Here is a 19,234-nt window from a genome sequence, read left to right as displayed (position 1 = left end):
CACAGTTCTGCCTAATGTCTACCTTACTCTTGTATACAAGGACATATACAATAGAAATGAGAGCAGCTGAACTCTGCAAACTAGCATCTGATAGTGAGCGAGTATACAAGCCCCTATACAAGAAAAGGGAGAGCGGCTGTACCCTGCAATGCACCGTCCAATAGCGAGAGAGTATACAAGTCCATATAAAAGAAAAGGGAGAGCCGCTGAACCTTGCAAACTACCACCTGATTGTGAGAGAGTATACAAGCCCCTATATAAGAAAAGAGAGAGCAGCTAAACAATGCAAACAACCTTCTAATAGCGAGAGAGTATACAAGGTCCTCTGCAAGAAAAGGGAGATCAGCTGCACCCTGTAAACTAGCATCTGATAGCGAGAGAGTATACAAGTCTGTATACAAGAAAAGAGAAACGGCTGAACAATGTTTATTTATTTGTTGGTTTATTTATAATGTGCGCCAGACCCAAGGGTATTAGTGTGTAGGGTACAAGACAGTTTTCAGCTAAAGGTTACAGATTTTACAGAGGTACAAGTTAGGATACACAGATAAGAAGTTCAGGTATCACGGACAGGGAACATGAGTATTTACAATTTATGGTTACAAATTTACATTAGTACATAAATATGATACAAGGATATAATACAGTAGAGTTGATATCACATTGCGGAGATGTATTAAGATCAGGTTGGGGGCCAATGGTTGCACCAGTGACATCAATAGCTGGTGTGAGTTTTAATGGTCATTATTTTTAAGCCAGTTGATGATATTATGTCTGAACAGATGTTATGGTTGGTCGGCCCTCAGGAAGGGAGGTAGCGAGTTCCACAGCTGAGCAGATTTGACAGGGAAACTGCTGCCCCCGGCTTTTGTCAGTTTAAACGTCGGCATCAGCAGACAGTTGGTGTTGGCGGCCCTGGTAGGGTGGTTAGAGGATTTCCTGTTGATTCTGTCTATGAGGTAGCCGGGTGCCGCATTATTTAGACATTTGTGTGTGAGTGAGGCAGTTTTTAGGAGTATTTTGTCATTAGTAGAGAGACAGTTATTTTGTCTTCTTATTTCAGAGATATGCTCTTTCTTTGGAATACCTAATGCAGCTCTGAGAGCGTTGTTCTGTAGCGTCTGAATTTTTCTGACAGTATTTTTATTAGCATCTAGGTATAGTGCGTTGAAATAGTCCAGTTTGGACAATATTAAGGCTATGGCTATGGTGGTGCAGCTGTTATGACAGGAACGGTCTGCCTGCTCTTATTAATTTACAAGTATAGGCCGTGGCTGAGGCCATGGAGCTGACCTGTTTGGCAAGGATTAGACTGGAGTCAAAGTAAAAACCTTTGGCGGCCTTAATAGTATTCCCGTCGATGATAAAGGAGGTGTATTTTTGACCGAGTTTGTTGCGGTTAGGCATAGTGCCCAGGATGATGAGTTTCGTCATCATTCAGGCATAGACCATGGATCAAAAGGTCCAGATAAATATTCCCTCTAGCCTCTCAAAGTTTTGTATATAGACCATGGATTGCCATCCATGCCTGGATGATGAGGTATATTTTATTTCCCAAGGCCAAATCCTTATCATTATCCCTGGTAAGTGGTATGAGAACCTGGGTGTCATCTGCATAGTTAGTGTAGGTGACGCTGAGAGAATCTAGATCATCAAAATGGGGCTTGATGAATATATTATACATTGTAGGTGATACGCAAGAGCCCGGAGGCACTCCGCAAGTAATGGGAATGGGGTTAGCTGCTGCTGATGGTGAGAAGACTCTCATAGTCCTATTGCTTAGGAAGGACTGTATCCAGACTATGGCATTTTGGGAGCAATGTGCTGCAGCATTAAGGTAGTTACACAGGACCTTGTGGTCTACTAAGCCGAAAGCTGCTGAGAGATCAAAAAGGAGTAGTAGGGCTGACTTTCCTTTGTCTCTCAGCTTGTCGATCTGTGCCTTAAGGGCAATGAGGGCTGTCTCTGTGGCGTGTCGGGGCCTGAATCCCGATTGCCGCGAGGCTAATAATTGGTTATGCTCCAGGTAGCCCTGTATTTGGAGGTAGGCCACCCGGTCTAAAATCTTTAATAGGAAAGGCACTATTGTTATGGTTCCATAATTGGTGGGTATAGCCGGATCCGAGGATTGTTTTTTCAAGAGTGGGAGTACCCAGGACTCCTATAGATTGCTTTGGATGGTGCCGGTGGTGAATGAGGCGTTGATTAGCTTGGTGATGAATGGTGCCAGGTCTCTTCTTTATGTTTTGAGCCAGACAACTGTCTCCCTGGCAATTAGATGGCTTGAGAGAGAGGATGATTTTTTCAACCTCGAGGATAGAAACCTTCACAAAGTTGAAGTGTTGTGTGGGTTTGGGTGGAGGCGGTGAAATGCTAGCCAGTGTAATGGTAATAGGTATGCTTCGTTTTTTATGGCAATTCTATCCTGGAGAATAAGGATTTTATTTGCTAGGGCATTCTGTATGTCTGAGCACCACGTTTTATCCATAATGCAGTTGTCTGGCGAAGGGATGGGGTTTTCAAGTTCTTCGAGTATAACTAATAATTCCTTAGTACTAGAATTGGCTTGCAGAATTATATTGTTAAACGTTTTCTGCTTGGTGCGCAGTATTTAATTTTTATACTGAGTAGATATGTTGATTAGGTTGGCTCTATTTGTGTCAGAGGGCATGTGACTCAATGTAGTTTCACTTTTACGTTTTTATTTTCTTAGCGTTTTGAGTAGAGGGGTGAACCGAGAGTTCAGACGTGCTTTTAGTTTACTTTTTCTCATTTTCAACGGGGCGATAGTGTCCAAGGCTGTGGTCATGATTTTGTTGTATTCATTAACTAGGATGGCCGGATCAGTAGAGTCTGGTAGTGAGTTAAGGGTGGGTAGTATAAGGGGTAGGAGTTTTTCACAAGTTATATTATTTTTGTTCCTTGTTAGGGTTGGAGGAGTAATTAGGTTATTTTTAGCAGTGAGGATATTAGCATCTAGAGTAAAAGCTATGAGATGGTGGTATGTCCATGATTGTGGGGTTATAGCAGTGATTGAGGTGATGCAATTGTAGTCAGCCACCCAGTCGAGTGTACTACCTTTGTCATGAGTAGGTAGAGGCACTCTTTGAGTGAAGCCAAGTTCAGTGAGGATATTGGAAAGATTACTGCCTGCTGGTCTTTAGGGTTGTTAAAGCCCAAATTAAGATCCCCTGGCAAGAGTATCTACGAGGAGTTTTTTCGGTTTTCAGAGAGGATAGTGGAGATGTCCTCCTTGAAGGTGCCGATAGGGCCTGGCGGTCTGTAGATCAAGTGAAGAGAGATGGATTGGGAATCGGAAATGGCAAGTTTAGCTGTGAGGGATTCACAGGAATTGATGTCTGGCGAGTCGACTGGTCTTAATGGTAGGTTAGATTTGGCTATGATGGCTATGCCTCCTCCACGGGAGTTTATCCTGTCTGTTCCGAGAATGGTGTAATTGTCTGGTATAGCGAGCATGAGTGCAGGGCCTGCTGCTGCGTGCAGCCAAGATTCGGTGATGGCCATGAAGTCGAGATGTTCAGCCTGTATTAGGGCGGCTATCTCTATGGAATGCGCTACTATTTATCTAAAGTTTATTAGTGCTCCTTTCAAATTTGGGCAATCATTTCGTGGGGCAGGTGAGGTGTTGGTGTTATTTGCCTTGGCTAGTGTAGGTTTGGGCAGTTTATGTTTACTATATTTGGGACTGTCCGATTTGGGCATGATTGGTTCGATAGGGTTATAGTTTTTCAGTGGGATTTTTGTTTTATCAAATTCTTTACTTCTGAGATTGAGAATAGATCTAGCTGGAGGTTCATATAATTTAGCTAGTCGGGAACAGAGTCTGATGTTTCTAGATGAAACGTGGCGTGGGATATTACTTTGGGTAGAGGTTAGGGATAGATAGGGATAGTAGATAGCTGTTGACTTTGATCACTCAGCAGCAGTGGAATACTCTTGTCACCTAGTGCGACTGTCATAGTGCTTATTTCCAGAATTTTTGGGGTAGGAATGCTAGTTAGGTCTTTGTAGTTTAGAGATATTAGTAAAGTAGCCCATAGTATAGTTAGCCTAGGGGCACTCGCGTATGTAGTGCACTTAAGGCTGGTGCTGAGAGGGAGGAAGGCTAACGGGTTGACTAATACTCTGGTATATCCAGGTGCAGTTCGTATGGGCTAGTTGTCAGAGAAGTTTGTCTATGCTAATGTGCAATCTGGATAGGATAGGCTGTACAACTAAGTTCACTATGCATATGAGATGTAATAGCGTTGTTCTGCAATCGGGTAGGCGGGATCAGATCAACTAAAATGCGTACTGGGTCAGCTTCAATACATACATGTAGAATGAGCTAAAGTGCATGCAGATCACATAGGCTGCTTCGGATATGCTAGAATGCCTCCACAATTGTAATGGCAGGTTTGGTTACTAGGACACGTGTCAAAGAAATATTCTAAAGTACATATAAAGTAGCAATGGTGAATTTAGGTCAGCTACAGTGCATATCAAAAGCGTGTACCAGAATACATAGCGAGTGGCAAGCATATCAAAAGCGTGTACCAGAATACATAGCGAGTGGCAAGCATATCAAAAGCGTGTACTAGAATACATAGAGAGTGGCAAGCATATAAAAAACGTGTACTAGAATACATAGCGAGTGGCAAGCATATCAAAAGCGTGTACTAGAATACATAGCGAGTAACAAGGGCAGGCTCGGGTCAGGCAGAATGCATACTAGTTGTTTAGATCAACAAAGACACAGGTACATGCAAGATGAGATTGTTCGCTAGGGTATATACAGGATGGTGATAGCGAGGTCAGCTAATGTGTCTGTCCTGAGGAGTTGTTTAAGGATGCATGCAGAGCGGGTCTGCCGAGTTAGGTTAACTGGGGTGTATAGTAAGTGGTATGAGTTTATTTATTCTTTTTTTTATTAAAATGAGTTAGTTTGAAATTAAACTTTACATTTCTTATCCTTTATACTTATTGATTTATCACATTTGGCTCATATACAATTCCTTACATACATAAAATCAAGAAATATCACATTAATCAAAAAAGAGAAGAAAAAAAACAAAGAATAAGTCAATTGTTAAAGTCTCTCATTTCTAAGTTATCATTGCTCAGATCTAATGAGTCCCAACATTGAATAATTTGCATGATCCATAACTTGCCATGTCCCATTATGATGTACGCCTGTTAGGGAGAATTCTCCTAAATGTGCCAATTCCCTCTACCTTAGAGCCCTCCAGCTCTTTTGCTAAACTTTGGACTTTGAACTTTTCATTTCAATGTGTTTTCTGTGTTTGTTTACTTTGATTGTGGAGTTTTAGACACCTCCATAGGCATCATTTTTTCATGTGTGTCACACAGCACCCTCAGTGCAATGACACACTTACAGGCTCTACCAAGGTTTAAATACCTTCTCTGGGATAAACTATTATTTCCCAGGAATGTAAAGTTAAATTGTCTTTTTAACTTTCTAAACCCGGAACACCCTGTCTTACAACAGAGTGCTGGGGGGGGATACCTAGTGTCCCTGAGTCTAGCAACTCATGTAGCATTCAAATTATACCTTTTCCTCTCAGAATGGCTGGTGGCAGTGGTATTGCCAGGATTTGTCCCGACCGCAAACTATTCGTAGCTCCGGTAGCTAAAATCCACCAGAGCCTTGTTTTTCAAGATGGTGTCTGAGCCTCATCTGTAAAAACAGGTCCCGGTCTTCTTCTTTCTACCATTTCTTTCTGGAAAGGTCCTTCTAGTGTTTGTCCCTGCGCGCCAAACCAGTTTGGTCCCTTTGTTTGATGACTTTTGGCGGGATTCAGGACTGAAAACCACCTCTGGCGCCTGAGTGTTTGGGGTGAGCAGGAAGTGAGGGATGTGCCTGAAACTCCCTGCGCATAGTCTCCTAGGAGACCCAAATGCACTCTGGCGTGATTGGCTGGCTGACTGTCCAGCAAGGACAGACACTGTGTTGGGTGAGTGGCAGCTAGGCTGGAATGAATGGCAGAAAACTAGACAAAAGGCAAGTCTCTAGGCTTGGAAGGCAGAATCGACCCCTGGAACTAAAGAACCGAAGACGAGCTTGAAGAGACGGATGCTGCAACTCCAGGACAAGCTGGTTTGCCCGGAGAAGCCCTGCTGCAGGTCCGAATCGCTGAAACTCATCTAGAAAGAGAAGCCCCTTCAAGGACGACTTCTTCCTTTGAGTTGGTAGGACCAATCAACTCGTAAGCCACCTGGATACCATTCTCTGAGCTGGTTAGGTTTAACCAGGGTGAAGGATACCAGCTTGTGTGCTTGAAGGAACAGCTATCCGGAATCAAGGTTTTGCCAGCTTGTGGACCAGTCCCCGTGCAGTGCAGCAGTCCCCCGACGTCCTCTCTCTTGTCCCCGTGACTGAGTCACAGGAACAGCGAGATCTGCAGGAGCTGCTAGGAACAAACGTCTCAGCTGCATCTTTTCTTCATTTTAAAGGTACTGTGAAAACCCGATTGAGATAATTTATCTCCCGCGACAAAAGTTTATACAACTTTTGCAACTTTCAGGCCTGATCAGCTTGTGACCCCTCATATGATTCTTTTGTTCGCAAACTACTTCTGAGAACTTTTACAGAGAAGTTAACGTTTGAAAACCAGAACCGTTTTGTCCTATACAAGACTTTTAGCCCATTGACTTTGGCCTATCCTATTGAATTGCATTGACCCTTCTGGTGAACTCAAAGACTCTGAACTGTCTAAGAATACTTGTGATCCTTTCTACACATTTTCTGAATAAACTTTGTCTTTTTTACTGTCTAAATAAACCGAATGTCATTTTGCTCCTACTTCAAAGTAGTATAAATGCCTCAGAACCTTATTTGAGTACAGTACTGTAGTGTATTTAAGTGTGATATTAATTGCCTCCTTCTAGTGAATGTTTTGGAACGGACTGTAAAATAAATTAAGAAGTGTTTTACCAAGAAGCCTTGAGTAAGAGTCTCTCTGAGTAATTGTAATTAAAGACATCTGTGTAATATAATTTACTGCTCACATTCCCTCTTAAAATAAGCCTGGCTGCTCGGCTCGCTACCAAAAGTGTGTGGTACAGACTTATACTAAGGGTTGGTTTTTGCTTACACCTGTAGACAGATTGTGTGTAGTGGTCCGAGAGGGAACTGCACCCAAATCTTGCCTACCAACGCCCAACATTCATTAATATCCATGTCTGTTTGTTTGCGGGAGCATCTTGGCAAATATCTGCCATTTGTCAGCCAGTGCATTGCATTCCATAATCAGATGAAATGAAGATTCTAATTGTTTTTCATCCTTACAAAATCTATACACACTCTCTTGTTTGCCAATTTGCTGAATCCGCGCATTATAGTCCCTCGTTGGTAACACATTAAGTCTCAGTTTTGGGAATGCATCCTTTATCCATCGATCTGGAAATTCTTTTAGGTATTGAGGCAATTAATTCACTGCTCTTACATCCATAAACGAATGCATGTTCATTTTATATTCTGATTTGGTGTGTTGTGTTTTAATCCAATCATCTCTCTTTATTTTCAATTTCAGTTTCTGAGGCCTATTTATGAGCATTTCGTCCGTAGTATCCATCATTTATAGAATTTGCATGCAATATAATTTCCAGCTGTTTATCACTTTCACATTTATTACTACAGGATTTTCATGCAGTATCTTAATCAATGGATTATTCTCGTTTGTCAAGGTTTTTCTATAAAGATCCAAGTATTTCCACTGAACTATTGCAGCTAAAGATTGTAGTACCAGCTGGAATCTAATTCTGGGCATTGGATACAATTTCGGCAGCCCAGGAACTTTCCTCAAAAATATAGATTCTAATTTCATCCATAGTAGCTTTGAGATGTTTATCATTGTTTCGCTACAATATGTTATAAACGGGGTTACTTTTTGTTTATAAAAAGTTCATACCGGTATAAGAGAAAATTTGCCATATTTTTTCTGGATAGCTAGGCCTGGACGTGCAAGAGAAGCGGTTTTAATTTTTAGGTGTTCCGCCCATTGGATATCTATTGAGGATTGATTCACCCATATTCCTAAGTATTTTACTCTTCTTACTGGTTGCAATCTCTCTCCTTTAATAAATATCTTCAATTGTCTTTTCGCAGGATTTGCCCTTGTTGTATGGGCCATCATTTCAGTTTTACTGATGTTAATTTTTAGGTTATTGATTTCAGTATATTGAAGAAAAGCCATTATTCTTTGCTGAAGACCATTTTCAGTCTTATCAAATAAGACATCATCCGTAAATAATATATATAGAATTTTAATAGAAAACAAAACAGACGGATTACCGACATTTGCTACCTCCGTTCTTTGTAGATCCGAGATGTATAGGACAAAAAGTGTCGCTGACAAAGGGCAACCTTGCTTCAATCCGTTGTTTGATGGAATGGATTCAGACATCAAGCAATCTAATGATAAACGGATCTTAATGGATGTTTGGGAGTACAACGCCTTAATAGGCTCTAAGATGTTAAGTGGACATTTCCACTTTGTGAGTGTCTCCCATAGCTTGAATCTGTCGACCATGTTGAATGCTAATTTCAAGTCCACGAATATCGCAAATGCTGCAATGTTATCCTTCAATGCTTTCTGTTTCAAACAGTTTAGTAGTAGAATATTTAAATTTGTGGCAATATTCTTAGTAAATCCGGTTTGTCTTGGATCAAACCGGCCTTGCATTGTAGCCCAAGTATATAGCTTTTTCTGGAGTAATGCTGCATACATTTTGCCTAAGGGATCCAAAAGTGCTATTGGGCGATATAGTAGAAATATCGCTACGGCCCTGTTTGTAAACTTCTCCAATTATGTTAAAGAGTATATAACATATCCGTGACGACATTACCGGATGTTTTTTGATTGTGGCATTACTCATTCCATCGGGTCCAGGTGCCCTTGATGTATTAAGATGTTCAATAGGAGTTTTAATTTCATCCTGCTCCCAAACAATATCCCACTTTACATTCTTTGTGTCGGACTGTTTTACCTTTGTGTATACAGGATGGCTACATAATTCTGAGAAATGATTTATCCAATCTTGGTGTGAGACATCTGGAATTTGGTTCGTTGTCTGAGCTTCCTTATTATTAATCAAGGCCCACAGATCTCTTGTATTTCTATGCTTCAGAACTTAAAAAAAAAAATGTCTGCATCGTTTTGTACAATTTGTGCTTGTTACGAACTAATCAAATTCCTATATCTTGTTTTGATATGTATTATTTCCTTAACACATAAGTCATGGGGCAAGTTTTTTGCTCTAGCAATATTTTTCCTCACTTCTTTTTTCATTTGAACAATCTCAGCATAGTATTCATGAGTATGGCTACTTTTCTGACTATTTCGATGGTTCTTTTGCCTTTTAATTGGAATCAGCAACCCTTGATAATTCAATTTTGTTTCCTTTTACACCTTCAGATTTTTTAAAATTCTATTTAAATTGTGCATATGTTGATCATTTAAACTTAGTCTAGTACCTGCGTTATCTAAAAGTCATGTTGGTAACGCACATAATTCCAATTGTTCAAAGGTTTGGTCCCATTCTATTATTAGTTTTTTAAGATCACTATATGGGGCTGTTATCACTTCAAATCCTTTAATTCTCTGTATCATTGTGTGCGAAACATATATCTAATCTAAGAAGGAGACTGAATATTTATCTGTTCTTGTTGGTTTTAAACTTACATTCTCTAGCCACATTTAATTAACCATTTTAAGATCTCTCTTTTTCATTTCAGTCTCCCACATCTGTGCTTTTTGTGACTTTCCAACGGGTATTCTTGTGCCCTTTTGATTAAACAAATGCATATTAAAATCTCCACATATTATTAATTCAATAGGTTCATATTTAGTTGGATTTCATCTAATTTCGTCAAAATCATATCTATGAACATTTTATGTGGGATTTCTTTCATACTCCAGTAAATGTTGATTATTGCCAACCAACTCAGCATCTTTTTTTTGGCTCCATTTTTCTGTAACTTTATTGTAGATAGCAATTCTATTACTGATACTTCGGGAAAAGGATTTATATTTCCCACTTCTAGAGTTGTAAACTTTGCTTTGGTTTTTATTGCAGTTATTAAACATGCTGAGGGTCGCCCTTTCGTACTCTGAATAGCAGGATTCACCATTATATGGAAACCATTGCTTATCGGTTCATCACTTATCCATGTTTCCTGGTGACAAATAATATCAGCCTTTTAGAATTCTGCATTTGAGTCGGTAAATAAGTGGCTAGGCCCTCTCGTATTCCAAGAGCACAAAATCAAGGAATCTTTTCTCTCGCGTTTCTAGTTGTTAATCCGCGTATATTCTTCTTATCATTGCCAGATTAGGTATATAGTTCTTTTCTGTATCTAATCCGTTTGATTCAGAGTAACTCAAAGGGTGTGGCCCTTCTGTTCTCTCTGGGATCGAACAAGAGCATATGATTTTACCATGGGCAAGCTTACAATCACATAGCACAAGTTAGTTAAACAACTTTCAACAAGTATATGAGGCAACTGATTGGACGATCAAGATCAGCAACACAGAAGTTCGATGACTCGAACGGGCACCGAGATCCACTAACAATAGGCTATACACGTAGGCATATATGCAGGTGCGGAAAACAATGGATTATTATGAATGCTATAACTGCATACAGTAAAAAATTTGCATACAGTAGGTTATTATGAATACTAAGACATTGGGCTCTTCACAGGGATATAGATGAGTATATGGAATATTTTGCAAGCAGCTGATATTGTCGATGCAGGGCTCCGTAGTGGCAAAAGGTTCTAGCATATTGTGCTACTAGTCGTTTAGGTGGACATGTGTCATTCTGCATGAAGAAGTACTGTCACGGAATTCCCCCTTTCTCACCTGGGAGCGATCCTTGCAAGATTTCTTGGGCGGTGTCTTCTTATGCATGGACCTGGTCTTGTATAAGCCCGCGCAAGCCTCTTCTGGCTCCAGCGTGCGCTCAGAGCTCCAGGATTCAGACACTCCAGGATCCAGGAACAAAGAAGGTAAGCACACAGCACACGAGTCCGGGAAACAAGGAGGAAAGGAGAGGGTAATGGGAATGGAATTAGGAGGTCCAGGAACAAGGACAACAGTGTAGCGAACTACGGAGCACACGTCTAGTCGCTGCTTGCAGTAGCATTGAGATGCGCGGGCCCGCAGGGGTGCGGCATATTTGTAAATACGCTGCATCTGACGTAAGGACAAGGAGGATGTTGCACGTTAGACGGCCATGTTGGGAGTATCAAGGAGTGCAAGCCCCGTTGTGACAAGGACCAAGAGGTCCAAAAGGGACGTGTTCTGTGGATCATGACAGCATGCCCCCTCCGAAGACTCGTTCCACCGAGTTTGCCTGGGTGTATGAGATGGTATCTTCTGAGCAATCGAGGGGTATTCAGGCTAGAAGCTGGTTCCCAGGTTCTTTCACTTGGAGGATATCCTTTCCATCCAACCAGGTATTGAAGCTGACCCCGTTTATACCTGGAATTGCATATTTGGGACACTTCATATTCCACTTGGTCGTCCACCACCACCGGAGGAGGTCTGCAAGATTTCCTGGAAGATCGGATGTAAAGTTTTAATAAAGAAGTGTGAAAAACTGGGTGAATCTTCTTCCAGGAGTCGGGTAGCTTGAGTCGGTATGAGACTGGATTTATGATTTCCTTGACGGGAAATGGACCATAGTAGCGGGGGGGCCAGTTTGGCCGTAAGTGTCCAGGTAGTAGCTTCGAGGACAACCAGACTTGATCACCAACTGCATATGAAGGCCCTGGTCTTCTTTTAGAGTCAGCATATTGTTTAGTTCATATTCTGACCTTCTCTAAGTGTTCCTTGGCTGCCTTGTGTACATTGATGAGTGATTCCATCCAGGAGTCAACGGTAGGAACAGATGTGGGATGTGGAAGAACAGAGGGTAACACTGATGGATGGAATCCTTGACTGCAATAAAAGGGGCTGGTGTTGATTGCCGAATGATCGGAATTGTTGTACGCGAACTCAGCCACGGGTATTTAGAGCGACCAGTCGTCCTGAACCTTAGTGGCGAAACAATGAAGGTATTGTTCCAGGGTCTGGTTTACACGTTCCGTATCTCCATTGGTTTGTGGATGATAACCTGATGAGAGAGCGCGTTGGATTTCCAGAATGCGACAAAGATGTTTCCAGAATTGTGAGACGTATTGAGGTCCTCGGTCTCATATGATCTTGGAAGGAAGTCCATGTAGGCGGAAAATGTGTTCCAGGAAGATTCCAGCTAGCTCTGATGAGGACGGTAGTTTATGCAGGGGTGTAAAGTGAGCCATGTGAGTGAACAAGTCAATGGTAACCATGATAGTCGTGTATCCCCTGGAAGGTGGCAATTCCACAATGAAGTCTGTAGCGATGAATTCCCATGGTCTTGTTGGTAGAGTAGGTTGTAGTAGGAGACCTGCTGGTCTCTTGTTATCATGTTTGTTCTGACTACAAATAGAACAGGCCTGGATGTACAGTTGTACGTCTGTCTTCATTCTAGGCCACCAAAATTGTCTTTGTATAAAACGGAGGGTGTTGGTGATGCCATGATGTCCAGAATAAAGGGTATCGTGGCAGAGGTTGATTATCCTTTGTTGTAATTTCTGTGTGGGGATGACTAGAGCATTATCCTTGAACAAGTATCCATCCTTGATTCTTAGATTCCATTGATTCTTCCTTGAAATATCCTTCCAGAGCTCAGCGCATTGGGTTTGTATCCGAATTTCTTTGAGGAGACTGACTGCTTGAGCTACAAAAATCGTGTGGGGAAACATCTTGGCATAGGTCCGGTCTTCAATTGTTTCGTAGTCAGGACGTCGCGATAAGGCATCAGCAATTATGTTCTGTGATCCGGAGACATGATGGATGTGGAACTGGTACTGGGCAAAGAAGGCCCAACGGGCCTGACGACTGTTCCTACACTCCAAGGATTGTAGAACTTGAAGATTCCGATGGTCCGTGCGGACCTGGACTGGATGTCTCGCTCCCAGGATTATGTGTCGCCATTCAGTGAAGGCTTGACGGATGGCTAACAGTTCCTTTTCCAGGACAGAGTAATGTGTCTCACTGGGAGTCAGAGTTCTTGAAAGATAAGCAAAGGGATGTTCCATCTTGTCCTCGAACTCTTGCTTCAGCACTGCCCCTATGGCGTAGTTAGAGGCATCCGTCTCCACTATGAATGTTTGATTTATGTCGGGTTGGGCTAGTATGGGGGCTTCAGTAAACTCTGTCTTTAAACGTTGGAATGCCTTGTCTTGAGGTGTAGACCAGAGAAAGGGAGTGTCTTTCTTCAAGAGTCCAATGATCTGCTGAACAATCTCAGAGAAGGTCGGTATGAACTTCCGGTAGAAATTGGCTAGCCCCATGAAGGATTGAACTTGTTTCACAGAAGTGGGAGCCAGCCAGGATACTATGGCTTTTACCTTTGACTGATCCATACCAATTCATTCTGGACTAAGGACAAATCCTAGGTAATGAACAGAGGTCACATTAAACAGGCATTTCTCGGGTTTGGCTAGGAGTCTGTGTTCACGTAGTCGTTGTAAGACAGCCTTAACATGTTCTTCATGCCTTAGAAGGTCCTTGGAATAGATCAGGATATCGTCCAGGTAGACGATGGCAAAGATGAACAGCATATCAGAGAACACCCTATCCATGAAACGTTGAAAGACGGCAGGGGCATTAGCAAGTCCAAAGGGCATTACCAGATATTCGAAGTGTCCAAAGGGTGTTTGAAAGGCTGTTTCCCATTCGTCTCCTTCCCTGATTCGGATCAGATGATAGGCACCCCTGAGATCTAGTTTCGTGACGATTACAGCTCCTCTCACTGCGTCCAGGAAATCCGAGATCAAGGGTAAAGGGTAGCAGTCCTTTAGGGTGCACTGATTTAATCCACGATAATCGAGGCAAGGTCTAAGTTCCTTGGTGTCTTTCTTGGGAACAAAAAACAGTGAGGCTCCAGCTGGGGATTTCGATGGTCTTATGGTGCCATTTTCAAGGTTGGTATCCAAGTATTCTCGTAGGGCTCCCTTTTCAGGTTCGGATAGGATGAACATCCTCCCAAAGGGAATCACTGCTGAGGGTTCTGTGTCTATGGCGCAGTCTTCAGGTCTGTGAGGGGGTAGAGCCTGGACTATGGCAGTTGAGAACACATCAGCATAACTGTGATAGGCCTTTGGAACCGATACGATATTGGAAACCATGAGTGGAACTTGCTGATCTATTGATGGTTCTTTGGAAGGTGTCACGGATGATTCCAGGAATAGACAGTGAGACATACAAAACTCAGATCCAAGAAATAAGGATCCTGCTGCCCAGTTGATATAAGGATTATGCTTCTGTAACCAGGGCATACCCAGGACCATGGGATAATAAGCAGACTTAATGATGTCAAATCTGATCAGCTCTTGGTGATGGTTTATTGAAAGTTGGATCTCTTTTGTCTGCAGGCTTATAGGCTCTGAAGTGAGGGGTCTTCCATCGATCGCTTCCACCGGTTGCGTGGTACTTCGTGTCTCGTATGGAATGTGGTGACACGTAACCCAATCTTGATCAATGAATACTCCCATAGCTCCACAGTCAACCAAGGCCAAAATGGAGTAGGTCTTATTCTTGGATGGCGATAGAAGGGCCTGTACAATCACTGGGCTGTTTTGTCCAGGAGAGTTCAAGGATGGAATAGACGTGGAGCAAACATCTCTCTCCCGAAGCCTTGCTCCATCTAGGATCGGGAGCTGGTGTTTCCCGAACGCCAAGGAGGGGCTAGAGTGCATTCTCTAACCAGGTGTTTATACGAGGCACAGCACATGCATAACCCCGTATGAATCCTTCTCATCCTTTCTTGCGGGGATGTGGGTCCAGGGAAGGCTCCTATCTGCATAGGTTCTGGTTCAGCAGCTGACCCTGGACTTGTGTCAGTCTTGGAGGTGATCTCGAAGGATGCCTTCAGGGGGGTTACTTTGGATTTCCTTTTTTCTGCCTTTCTTTCCTGGATACGAAAATCTATTTGCATGGCAAGGTCCAAAAGAGCCTGGGACGAGCTTGGGCGAGCCACTGTGGCCAACTCATCTTTGATCTCCTCATTCAGTCCCCTTCTGAAAAATGTAAAACTTGCTTCAGGAGACCAGTCATCTTCCTTGGTCAATTGCTTGAATCGGGTTACATGCGTAAGCATATCCTGGGATCCTTGTTGAAAGTTTAGCAGGCGCTCGTGGGCACTATAGACCTGCTCAGGGCGGTTAAACATGTTTTTAAGGGCTTGTATGAAACCGTCGTAGTCATCCAGGAGGGCATCACCGGAATTGACTAAGGGCGTAGCCCAGGTTAGAGCATTTCCAAAGGTGTGAAATTATGAAGCCAACCTTAGCCCTAGGGGTTGAAAAGTAGTAGGGCTTAAAAGTAAAGTGGACCAAACAAGAATCAAGGAATCCACAAAGGGTTTTTGCAGACCCATCGTATTTGTCAACAATGCCACCCAGCAATACGCTTTCCTTTGTGGCAGAATCACAGGATAAAACTAATTGTTTGAGAGCAGCGTTTTCCGCCTTTAGATTTTGTACCTCGGTCGTTAGTTCTTGCATGCCACGCATGAGATCCAGAACAGCCGCTTCCATGTCGGCTTCGACTTCGGTTGTTTGGCGTCTCAAACTGTCACGGAATTCCCCCTTTCTCACCTGGGAGCGATCCTTGCAGGTTTTCTTGGGCGGTGTCTTCTCACACACAGACCTGGTCTTGTATAAACCCGCGCGAGCCTCTTCTGGCTCCAGCGTGTGTTCAGAGCTCCAGGATTCAGACACTCCGGGATCCAGGAACGAAGAAGGTAAGCACACAGCACACGAGTGCGGGAAACAAGGAGGAAGAGGGTAATGGGAATGGAATTAGGAGGTCCAGGAACAAGGACAACAGTGTAGCGAACTACGGAGCACACGTCTAGTCGCTGCTTGCAGTAGCATTTAGACACACGGGCCCGCGGGCGCGGCCTAATTGTAAATACGCTGCGTCTGACGTAAGGACAAGGAGGATGTTGCACGTTAGACGGCCATGTTGGGAGTATCAAGGAGTGCAAGCCCTGTTGTGATAAGGACCATGAGGTCCAAAAGGGGCGTGTTCTGTGGATCATGACAGGTACTGCCGTGAGATTACTGGGACAGAATGGCAAAGCGTGTATCTCATTGAAGGGTGATGGTAGTACGGTGTTACAGATGCCGTTCGAGAGAGCGTACTTTATAGTATGCTTGTTTACATTAGCAGGGCGTCGGCGTAAACAGGGATCCGTGGTGACAATGTTGTAGACCTTTGTGCAGAGGTGGCAGGGTAGAGTTGCTATGTAATAGGCTTAACTCCTTCGAAGTAGGGTGAGAAGAGTAGTGACAATGCGCACCAGATGCAAAACAGGGCCTTAGCCGGAAAGGCTGCCGCCGGCTTTTTCCACCAGCCGGCAGATAGGTGCAAATAAAAAGCACCGGCGTTGCTAGGCGACTCTGTTCAGAGCTTCGTTAGATCTATGGGTGGCCAAATTGGAATCAGGCTTTCTCGTGGAGAGTATAATAAAAAAAAAAAATGTGGAAGATTATGCACGTATTGAATCGTGCTTCATGCTGGCACTTTCTGGCGTCAGTTCGTCTCACCTGCTCAGGATCATGGCCTAAGCGGGGCGGCGTGGATGTCTACCGAGTGTAGACAGCTGCTCTTGCAGCGTTGTCAGCAGAGGGAAAAGGGCTCCTGCCCTCTCCATGTACCGGATCGAAATGCAATACAAACTACCTTCTAATAGTGAGAGAGTATAGAAGCCCCTATACAAGAAAAGGGAGATTGGCTTTACCCTGCAAACTACCCTCGGATAGGGAGAGCGTATGCAAGTCCCTATACAAGAATAGGGAGAGTGGCTGAATGCAAGCTACCATCCATTAACGAGAGAGTATACAAGCCCCTTTACAAGAAAAGGGAGATCGGCTTTACCCTGCAAACTACAATCTGATAGTGAGACAATATACATGTCCCTATACAAGAAAAGGGAGAGCGGCTGATCCATGCAATGTACCATGTGATAGCGAGAGAGTATACAAGCTCCTATACAAGAAAAGGGAGAGCCCTGCAAACTACCATCTGGAAGCACTTTTGGACATTGCCAGCAAGATTATTGCATATATTTTAATTGCTAAATTAAATCAAGAGGAAATAGAATAAGTATTGCTCCAGTGTCAGATTGGATTTTAAAAGGGTTTATCGAAATATACTAACATTATGATTTTGAGATTTTTAGCAAATCAGAACTGTGCTTTCAGAGACTTGAGGTTCACATTTGCTACACAGCGTTTCCGCCACAGCTGGGGTGTCTCTCCTTACGCTCCCGGGTGATGCGGCGGGTTTAGTCCGAATGGACTAGACCCAGATCCGCCTACAGTGGCTGCAGAATACGGGGTCGGCTTATAGTGCTGGCAATGAATGGAAAATACATATAACATACATATGCTGCTCCATAATAAAGATCAGCTCCTGCTAGTTTAGGTGGGGAATTGGGAAAGAACACATCCAAGTAGTGGGTGAATATTTGTAGCTGGGAATATTTCTCAGTAATAATAATAATAATAATAATAATAATAATAATAGGCAAATCAAGCAGTTACGCTGGAAAATTATAAATAAGCTGCACCCACCTATGGGCGCAATAAAGGGGTTCCAGGCCGTTGAAATGTTGGGGTTCTCCATTGACTCAAGAGATAGCTCCTATGGGAGCTAGGAAGTGGCAACGGATGAGCGCCTAGAGGCAGGATAGTGCGAGCAGAGTGTCCCCCCTAGGAGAGAGCAGGAGCAGCCAGGGGAGAGCAGGAGCGGCCGGGGGGAGAGCAGGCAAGGCTGGGGGCAGAGCAGGCGTGGCTGGGGGGGCAGGAGTTGCAAGGGGGTCAGAGGGGCAGGAGCATAGCTCTCAACCATTTGTGTCGCGAAGGCGGGTGAAAACACCCGATTTTAATTTTGGCGGGTGAGTGGCCCATTGAAACGAATGGGCTTGCAGGAGGCTTGGCGGGTGAGTCAGCTGTTTACAAGGCGGGTGACACCCGCCGAAAGCGTGTGGGTTGAGAGCTATGGGCAGGAGTGGCTGGAGGGGGGCAGGAGTGGCAAGGGGAGCAGGAGTGGCTGGGGGAGAGCAGGAGTGGCAAGGGGGCAGGAGTGGCTGGAGGGGGGGCAGGGGCGGCCGGGGGGAGAGCAGGGGCGGCCGGGGGGGGGAGCAGGCGTGGCTGGGGGGGAGCAGGCGTGGCTGGGGGACAGAGCAGGCGTGGCTGGGGGACAGGAGTGGCAAGGGGGTCAGAGGGGCAAAGGGGTGGCTGGAAGAGGGGCAGGAGTGGCTGGAAGGGGGGCAGGAGTGGCCGGAGGGGGGGCAGGAGTGGCAAGTGGGGCCGGAGTGGCTGGAGGGGGGCAGAAGTGTCAAGGGAGGCAGGAGTGGCCGGAGGGGGGCAGGAGTGGCAAGGGGGGGCAGGAGTGGCTGGGGGAGAGCAGGAGTGGCCGGTGGGGGGGGCAGGGGTGGCTGGAGTGGGGCAGGAGTGGCTGGAGGGGAGAGCAGGAGTGGCAAGGGGAGTAGGAGTGGCTGGAGGGAGGCAGGAGTGGTTGGAGGGGGGCAGGAGTGGCAAGGGGAGCAGGAGTGGCAAGGGGGGCAGGAGTGGCTGGAGGGGAGAGCAGGAGTGGCAAGGGGTGCAGGAGTGGCTGGGGGAGAGCAGAAGTGGCCGGAGGGGAGGGCAGGTGTGGCTGGAGGGGGGCAGGAGTGTGAATATATGAGGAAGAGGGTGGGGGGCAGACACCCATCTGTCCTAAACCTCGGGGAACGGGATATATTAGCCCAGAACTAAGAATACTCGCCAGAAAGGGGAATAATAAACCTCTCACCTCCGACTCCCAGAGAAGGAGAATCCGGACCTCTGACCCCCCGCAGGCCAAGGGCGAGACACGAGGCAATGTCTCTCCAGTGCGCATGCTCAGAAGCTGAACCCGAACACTGGTACTGCGCATGCTCCTAGCCTGTGAGGGGACGTCTCTCTACTCTGCGCATGCGTCTGCTTTCCTGCGCGTGTCCGTCCGTCCGTCAGGAATGACCAATCAGGACCTGCGATAACCATTTGCACATGTAATGACGTCACATTAGTTGACATGCCTTTACGTTTGAGCTCCACCCCCTTCCCCCGCCCCCCCCAGCATTAGAGGAGGAG

The 19,234-nt window shown here is 44.7% G+C and overlaps 1 protein-coding gene across 1 annotated transcript in view; it reads right to left on the bottom strand.

The window, feature by feature from the left end:
• LOC138503010 (zinc finger protein 84-like) overlaps window positions 1-19,027 on the bottom strand; it is a 42,156-nt gene extending 23,129 nt beyond the window's left edge. Inside the window, exon 1 of the mRNA XM_069622442.1 lies at window positions 18,915-19,027. The gene's annotated coding sequence lies outside the window, so the exon portion shown is untranslated. The remainder of the gene's footprint in view (window positions 1-18,914) is intronic.
• Window positions 19,028-19,234: the final 207 nt, after the last annotated feature.

The sequence above is a fragment of the Ambystoma mexicanum genome, chromosome 11 (genome assembly GCF_040938575.1).
Source record: "Ambystoma mexicanum isolate Mex_15411 chromosome 11, UKY_AmexF1_1, whole genome shotgun sequence".
In the NCBI taxonomy this organism is placed as follows: domain Eukaryota; kingdom Metazoa; phylum Chordata; class Amphibia; order Caudata; family Ambystomatidae; genus Ambystoma; species Ambystoma mexicanum.
Note: the sequence above shows the minus strand (reverse complement) of the source record. Positions and strands in the feature narration are given on the sequence as shown.